Consider the following 9,524-nt stretch of genomic DNA (forward strand, 5'->3'; position numbering starts at 1 on the left):
CACAGAAATCCCTTTGGAATAAAGATACAATTCCTACAGCTTTGAAATGAATTTAGAAATGAATATTAAATTTATCTCTTTCAATATGGAAAAAAAGTCATATTGGAGAATAGAAAATGCTAGAATGTCTGAAAAGACAGAAGCCCTTTGAGGAGAAAGAGGCGTATCACTTTTCATTTAGATGAATTTAACTTCTGCAGTTGCGTATTGGGACATGGTGTGGTTGTTGAAGAAAATATCTGTGCATTGGCCATGCGTGGGTTGTGCATTTGCATCATGATCTGTGCATGTGGATGTGTCAGCCTTTGCAGTACCCTTCTGCCCTCTGGCTCACTCCTGCAGCCTCCTGCACATTTCCTTGCCTTTAATTTCCCCGGATCCAAATGGCTTGCAGCCTGCTGTGGGATGGGAGTTTCTCTTCCCTGACTCTTCAGTTAGAAACTTTGCAGCAGTAAAATAGCCCTTCCCGTTGCGTTAGGAGTAATAGCATTTTGGTGTCCGGAGGCGAGTTGGCAAGACAACAATAAACTTTATTAAGAGCAAGAGATTAAATTCTGCAGTGCTTAATTGAAATAGCATGAGTGAGCTGAAAGGGGGTAGAAGAGGGTCCTGCTAAGTTCCACTAAAAGCCCACAACCCCATTCCCTCCACGGGAGGTCAAAAAACCAAAAACAAACAATAAAATAAACAGACCCTCCAAAGAGATGGAGACACTTTATATTTCTAGTATGTCTGAGTTATTACCATATCTCATTCCCCAAACTATTAAATCCAGTAAGCCTATTGATAAAAGACATATGAATAAAAAAGGGGGGGGATTTCCAGGCTTTTTCTAGAAACAATTTTGAGTCGGCTGGTTGCTTCAGAATCTTGACTGCATACTTAAGGTGTTATAAACATTTTTATAGTAGCAAAGTGCTTTTCAGTGATTTATTTCGTTCATCTTTACTATATTAATGTCAATACAAAAGATTTTTCTGAGTTATGGTACAAGCACATTGCAGTCACTTCAAGTGAAGGACTTAGAAGCAATGGACAAGAGAGACCTTCCATATTTCTGCAGGCACAGCTTTTCTCACCCTGCCCAAGAAATACATCCACAAAAATCTATTCTTTTGCGCAAATATTTCATCTGATCCTTTAATAGCCAAGGTTTGAAAGGACTCTTTTACTGATAATAGTACATTGTCCTTTCCTGCATTTAATAGTTTTTCCTCACTTAAAAGGAAAAACTAACTAGTCTACAGCAAGCTCATGAATATTCTTTTCATTTCCCTTCCCCAAATTTTCAGGAACCATTTTTGCGAAAAGGTTTATAGCATTCTTGCTATGAGGAAAAAAAAATGCAAAAAATGTATAACTGTCTTTGCCATAATTAGTACCACAACCTACTACTAGGCAAAACAAAAATAGTTATCTCTGGACTTATCAAATTACTGGTATTTAAATGTCTGTCCTTTTTACATACACAATCAGATTAGACCACTTGACTATTTTTGTACTTTCCACAATAAAATAAAAAATACAACACATGGCAATTTCTAAATAATCAGAATAAAAATTCAAAGTTTGCACAGTTGCTCCAGGAAGCGTAACCCAGCTATATATACTTTAAAAAAGGGCAAGGAAAAAAGCTAATTGCAATTATATAAGGGGTTACTTATAGCAAATGATTACCGAATTCAACTCCCTAGTAAATGTGTAAAAGATTAGTGTATTATTTAATGTTCCCATATATTAAAAAAATAAATTCAGAAAATGGAATCAAATATGTGAATTTAAGGGAAATGAAGAATTATTCCTTAGGACACTATCTGAATATTGTACCTCAAATGAGAAAGAAATGAGCATTTCTTATGCACAAAGCGGTGCAGGGAAGCTCTAAATCAACAATTTCCCCATATTTCAGACTGGGAATTGAGTTTCAAAGATAGATACTAAACTGCAGAAGCCATATCAAAGCAGCCATTTATGTGTGAATTTCTTTTCTGCTCACTTTTAAAATGAGCATTGCAATTTGCCCAAGGCCTTTAGATAGTACAAAATACATGTCCATTATAATATAAAAAATAAAATAGATCAGAAGCTTCTGATGTAATAATTCCCTCAACAACAACAAAAAAGAAATAATCTTTAAAGCTGTTTGTACAAGAGTACATACCTGAATTTATTTTCCTCTTTCCATGCTGTTCCCTTTCCCTTATACAGCACATCATTTATAAAAGACAATGTAAACTATTTTTTTAAATTGCCAAAACCCTTGAATGCACTGAGAGGTAAGATCTAGAAAACAACAAAAACAAAGGCCTGCTACATTTCATTTTATTGTTTTGAAACATATTTGGAAATGGATTTGCTTTGTTCTCTCATAAGTGTCAGATTTTATTCATTCATTTGTTTGTTTGTTTGTTTGTTTATTTAGTTATTTTAGATACCACCTATCTGACTCTCAGAGTGACTCTGAGTGGTGTACAGATAAAAGCATAAAACCATATAAAATACAATACATACAAAGTTCAGTAAAATGGGAGTCAAGTAAAGTTATATACTGTGTATATATATATATATATATAATTTTAGCAGTCAAGTTATTAATCCTTTTTTAGAAAGAAACTATGTATTTGACATAATGTGTGTTACTAGCTTTTGGACCTTGAAATATAATATGCTCCTGTATACTGGAGTTAGAAAGAATTAGTGAAGTCTGTTATCAACTAAGCTTTTGGAGCAATGTCTTCCTGACTCAATGGGAAATTCTGATTTTCATTGGATGACCTTAGCTCTGTTATTAAGATTCTATCCAGTGGTCTTCATACCATATTTCTATCCTATGAATTATCATCTATGTCCTGTTTCAGCAATCTAGCCTATCTTCTCCTCACTGGTTTTTGATGACACATCTTGTACAACCTGTAATGAATTGAAGCAGCATTTTTGCCTGAGCATATTCCTGCATGATGACAGTTCTGTGATTAAGAAATTTCTTAAGTACCTTAAGCTTAAATAATAATATTTTGAATTAACCAGTGATGCTTTCCTCTAACAATGAAAGACATTTTAAAGTCAACTTTCTTCTATTGCTTTATATTACAGGCAAATGGACATTTTAAGTTTTAAAAATAGATTTTTGGTACACTTATTTAGTTTGCTTTTTAACTTTCATTTATTACCACAGAAGAACACAATATGCATTCCACGTAGAGCAGGAAAACTAAATGACATACAGAAAACAATCTGTTGGAAGTTTTCATTTTTAGCAGAAATAAGCAGCAAACTGAATCTTGTTTCAAGTATAAACTGATATAGTGGACATCCTGCTCCACTAACTTACATTATGATGTGTGTTGGGGGATGGTGATGATATTAATATTTTGGTACCATTTTTTCCCTTTAACTGACAGCTGCCAAGACCAGTTTCTTCATCAGGCCTATAATTATTAAATTATCAGAGGTATTACAACAAACTCTTTAGTCCACCATGGAAATCCCATCTAATTGCAGTTTTCATATGGCATAAGTCTTCTTTTATGTAAATGGATTCAGTCTTCCTGTCTCCTTCAGAATTTTTTTTCAAATCACCATATTATTGGCACCTCTGTTACTGTATTTCATGGGAGACTTCACATCAGGGCTTGGCAGTAAATATCAGTTCTCCTGACACTTAACTCCATATTCAACACAGGCTTGATATGACAAAGATTCTCATACGTGACTTGGTTAGATTAGTTGTTTTATTGCTGGCAAAAGTAAAAGCTTATAGCATTTCAGTTGATTTGTCCATTACAATACAAAAAGTTTGAACTCCATGTTTAAATTCTAGGCTTCTTCCTCCTGTCTTTCCAGATTAAGAATACTTGGTTAATCTCTTGCAGGTAACTGATAAAGGCTTATTAACTGTTCTCTTTCACTTAGGAACCATTGGTCCTACCTTACCAGGTTTAGTCTTTCTTGGAAGAATTTATCAGCAAAACTCACTTTTCTAGCTCCTGAACTCAGTTTCAGCATTTTATTTCTATATAACTTTGCAAATAACAATATTTGCAATTTGTCTTTTTTCCATTCCCCACAAAGGAATTTTTCGCATTTTTAATAATGACTGTTTTTATATGTTTATTGTTTTATCAATTGTTGTATGCTCTTTTTGTGAGTTGGGTAGCCATATAAATTTGAAAAATAAACCTAAATTGTATCCTATCTGATTTATGAAAATTTCCTACCGCTCCATCTGGATAATTGTTAAAACCTGATCAGAGTCTGAAAGGGGAAATGAGCTTGTAGTTGACACAATTGCTCCTGACCATATTTCACTTCTGTTTTTTTAAAGAAAATTATCTGATTTTGGGGGGAAGTTCTGGACAATGAAACAGGTAACATTTTAACAGACAAAGAAAATAAAAAAACAATCTAAGCCATCAGGTTATGGCTATGTTATTATACCATATAATGTTGATAGTAACAAATATTTATCTACTCATTGTACATTCACTGAGTGAACCAACAATTTCATACTCAGAAAGTATGAGGAACAGAACTTGGTTGGAACTAGATGGGTTGAGGTTATATCCTTGTTGGTTCATCTGGAACATACAGCAGTACCATTGATCACGGTATCAACCTAAACCACCTGATGGACTTGAAAGATATCTCTAATATTTCCAGTTTTTTAAGGCTTTTAGGGTAATTCAAGAATTCTACTTTCTTCCCCAGGCTGTTTGATAAACTGATATTTCATCCAAATAAAACAGCCATGATTCTGATTAGGAAATAAACAGAAATTTAGCTTGGTTGAATTTCAAGATGGTGTTGTGATTTGAAGATCTTTTGTCCAACATAAGCTGGTGCTCCAGATGTCTATTTAGATAAAACAATTCGAGGCTGTGCTATATGCTTCAATTACATATAAAGTGGATTATTTCAATCTATTTACATGGGTTTTCTTTGAAGAATCTTTGGAAACAGCAATTATTTCATAATATTAATATTAATAACTCTGCCCTAAAAGTGATTATCAATTTCTTTAGGCATACAATCTAATGTGTTGTGATTAATGTTGAACTTATTAGACCATTGTTATATCATGAAATGTGAAAACTAAGTGTACTTATATAATCTTTACAATGAAATATGGAAAAATTATTAGTGTTTCTTAGATTCTCAATGAAATTGTCACCAAATAATGAAAAACCTGGCTACAAATCTTTCCTCTGTTTTATTAATTCATTTCAATTACTTTTCTCTTAAAATCTGTCATCATAAAACGCTAATAAAATATTCACCTTAGAATAGCCCCAATATTATGGTACTAGGTTTTCAATGTGGAATTGATACAAATAATTATTTTAAACATAAACAAAATATTTTAATTAAATCATTGTTTATTTGTAATGTATACATTAATTTTTATAAGATTATATTTTATCAATGCATTTTATCAATTAAAATCCCTAAATGCAACTTATATACCACTGGACTTTTTCAGTAACCCTTCTTTCTACTGCTTTAATCAGGACATTCTATAAGCCAGTTATTAAAAAAAACAGAAAGTTTATAAATACCATAACCTATCAATTCATCAAACCCTTTGAATCCTATTATCAGTCTTTAAACTTTATTCTACAGTATCCTGCCCCCCAAAGAACTAGAAGAACAAATTAGTCATTGGGGCGAATTTTTCATCTCTGAAAATGTTTCATCTCTTTGTTGCAAATGAGTACTACTGTATTAATTACATTTATAATACAACAAGAACATTTTAACTTAGATTCACTAATGCCCAGGATATCTTAGGTAAGGACTGCTTCCTTCCATATAGCCTACCAATGCCCAGTAATCTAATGGAGAAGCCCTTCTCTATGTCTGGAGGCCTGATTGAGACGGGTATGATAAATGGCCTTCTGTGGCTGCACATGAATAGGGAACTTTCCACTATAAATCAGGCAGTCATCAATAGTAACATGATCTTACTGATCACTGTTTACCTTCTTGCCAATCAAGATTTCTGATCAAAGGAAATGTTTCTCACCATGTTACTGGCTCTTGACCAGTTTTTTTCTTGCTTACTTCTAGTGCTTGTTGAAGCTTCTTGAAGGCAGTTCAATTCTGCTTTAGTTTAATGGGAAGAATCTTGTCCAACATACTGTTTCAAGTGGACAACATAGAAAAGGCCAACCAAGACATAGCAAGAATTTTGCTGGATCATACCAAGGGCTTGTCTATCCCAGAATTTGAATTATATAATAGTAGCTAGATGCACTTAGAAAGCTCACAAACAACAAACAAATTGATAATATCTTTACTTTGTTATCAGTTCCCAGCAGTATTAAAAATCTCTGCTTTTAAGTCAGGAAATCTATTAAATCTAGTACAGTCTTGACATTTAACTAAGACTTCTTTTTAAAAAAGCTAATTAATACAAACATCAGATTTGGATTCATTCCAATTTATGTGTTAAAATGATAATAATTTATATCTTTGCTCAGATATAAATCTATTGTGCATAAGTACCTATTATCAAATTAGTAAGTATAGAGTTTCAGCCTGTGAAGCAAAATATAATCATCTTTATACTTTGGACCTGAAAAATGTTATACCCCATCACATTTTTGTTTCTATCAGACACCAAAAGATTTTTTTTTAAGCTAGTATTTGAATGGACCACTAAATTTGAGCGTGAGATTTCATGTGGCTTGGCTCTTCTCCAAGGCTGCTCTAATGAAAAATAGATAAGAGATTTGCCAGTTCTTTACTCCATTTTACTGAATCTGTAGAAAGATCATGAATTCATGGTTGAACAGCAAAAGAGTGATTGACTTTGCAGTTAGTTTCCAAGCACATGTTTTGGACTGGGATAAAACTAGCTAGGTAATTTTTTTTTTCTGTAGTCCCAGTTATTACACAGATCAAAGATGCCACTAGGCCTCTTCAGTAAGGTATCTCCCTCCCTCTCCCTCCCTCCCTCTCTCTCTCTGTGTACCTAGGACAAACCTTCTCATTTATATGTAAAGTAGCCATTAGTCATAGCTCCATTCTCTCAGACTGCCTGATGTACAATCACATTTTGCAGTGGATGAATCTTTCCACACAGCTGCTCTGCTATGAATAATCCGTCACTGGGTTCATAAATCAGAAAAAAATCATGCTCCTCCTTTACTTGATCCTTATCCAAAGTCATATATTTTACGTGAAGACAAGCTAAATATTCATGAGGTTTTAAAATGCCTCTTCTGGCTCTAAGAGACTTGTTGGGATTGTTTTTAGCTGTTGAATTGAGCTAGCTTTTTCCCCTCTTTGATCCCGTTTAAACTAAAGTCAATTTAACTTTTTCTGTCATGGCAGTCTAATTCATCTGTCCCAGTTCTTCTAAATATTAAATGTATTAGATTTATTTATTTAATGTTCCTATATCGTATATTAATCTATGCTGGAAAGCTAGTTTTAGTTTTTTTTCTTGACAAGTAAGGCTACCATCTATTATGTACACAAGCTACTCTAATTTCAAATAAATAATCCTATGTGTTGCTGCCCATTATTATTAATATACAATAGAAGAGGGCAACTGAATACTTACTTATAAAGCATTCTTTAGTGTTGAGGTGGGAAATAATTTTATGGCAGTGAGGACAGACATGTCTCCCCCCCACCATGCACACAAACATATACACATTGCACAAGATTAAAATATGATGCATTCTTCTTCTTACATTAAGAGTGAAAATCTCCATGAGTTTAGAGAGTTTGTTCCCATCACTCTTCTGCCATGGTAAAAACACTTTTAAAGAAATGTGCAAAGAAGAGTAGCCATTGCAAATGACTCAAATTACTAATTTGGAAATACCATGAAAATCCTAAGGATATATTTTACTTGTTTTAAGAATTAGGGTATAAAAATGGTGCCAGACATTCAACCAGAATATTTCCTGTCTGATTTTGGAATTAGCTTGTTTCATATTGGAGGGATACTAGACTGATTAGAATCATAGAATATTCACATTTTATCAAATATTTTAGTGTACAGAATGCTTCATTTATGACATCTTGGTAATTTATTCAGCAACACTGTAATGTAGATGCTATGATCTTATGTGTCATGCGGGCATATATGTGGATGTAGTGAGTTCGAGAATGAGTAGTATTTCTGAAGTAGAAGCACCAAACTTTTGGTGAATGGGGATTGTTTTATATATACCAGTAGAAGGCACAGCAGGTGAGTCACACAAGCAGGTCTGGATTTCCAGGAGAATTTCAGTCCTTTCATTATCTCAGTCTTTATTATGTATTCATGACATTAGAACCTCTTTCAGCTTTGAGACTGTAACAGTTTCAAAACTTCCAAGAAGTCATCCATTCTCTCTCCTTCCTTCCTTCCTTCCTTCCTTCCTTCCTTCCTTCCTTCCTTCCTTCCTTCCTTCCTTCCTTCCTTCTTCCTTCCTTCCTTCCTTCCTTTCCTTTCCTCCCTCCCTCCCTCCCTTCCTCTTAAGATTAAAAGTGATGTGTAGAGTCATCTATACAATAAACTAATTTACCTTCTTTATAATTCTGAAATCATTTATTTGATATTTAACTGATTAGATGCCGCCCTCAATAATTAATGGTGCCTTCTCATAGTAGTTTTGCAAGAAATTCTCTTACTACTTCCTATTCCTCATCTTCCTTCTCATTTCAGTCTGCAGAGAAGTAATTCAAGAAAAGATTGCATCAAATCTGAATGCATGCAGACAGTAGACCTGAAATTTTCATTTTAAATCATCCTTATTATAATTTAAAATAGGATATCTCAGGTAGTAAAAGCGTAAAGGAATGAAAATGATAAAAATTCCCAAATGTGTCAAAGGTTAATATTGCAGCTTCCTAAATGTGTCATTCTGACTGAAAATATAAAGTCAGAAGGCAAAATGAGATGGAGAAATATGCATGATAAACTGTTTAGCCAAAGAGGTATATACTGACCCTAAAGATTTAACCTAAATTCAACTAGCAATTGTTCTTGTTGAATTAATTACAACAACTTTCTATTTGTATTGAATATGTCCAAGGGATGAGCCTTTCTGATAAAGAATCTGAGGTAACATCTTAATACAAAAATAATCAAGACAATGGCATTACATGGATGATACTACTACTGCAATGGTCATCTTTTGTTTCAGCGTTAAAATGATACAAGCTGTAAAGATAACTGAAAAATGGAGTCGATAAAATTAACTACATTTATAATAAACATATCTATTACTGTTCCCAAATGTTCAGAGGTTTCTAAGCAAGCATCTATAAAATAAATAGTATATATATCAACATACATAAATAAGAACAAATATAAAAACAAATAATTTCGCTTTATTTGGGAAGGCAAGAAAGCACGGGTTAAATTTAAGATTATTCAAGATGTTAGAGAACGTGGAGGACTTAAAGCTCCAAATTTGATACTTTACTATGATTCTTGTGCATTGACATGGATGACGGATTGGATTAATTTATCTAACAAGAGGATATTGAACTTGGAAGGATGGGACTTGTACTTTGGGTGGCAT

Source organism: Protobothrops mucrosquamatus, unplaced genomic scaffold (genome assembly GCF_001527695.2).
Source record: "Protobothrops mucrosquamatus isolate PMUCROS unplaced genomic scaffold, P.Mucros_1.0 scaffold156, whole genome shotgun sequence".
NCBI classification, from domain to species: domain Eukaryota; kingdom Metazoa; phylum Chordata; class Lepidosauria; order Squamata; family Viperidae; genus Protobothrops; species Protobothrops mucrosquamatus.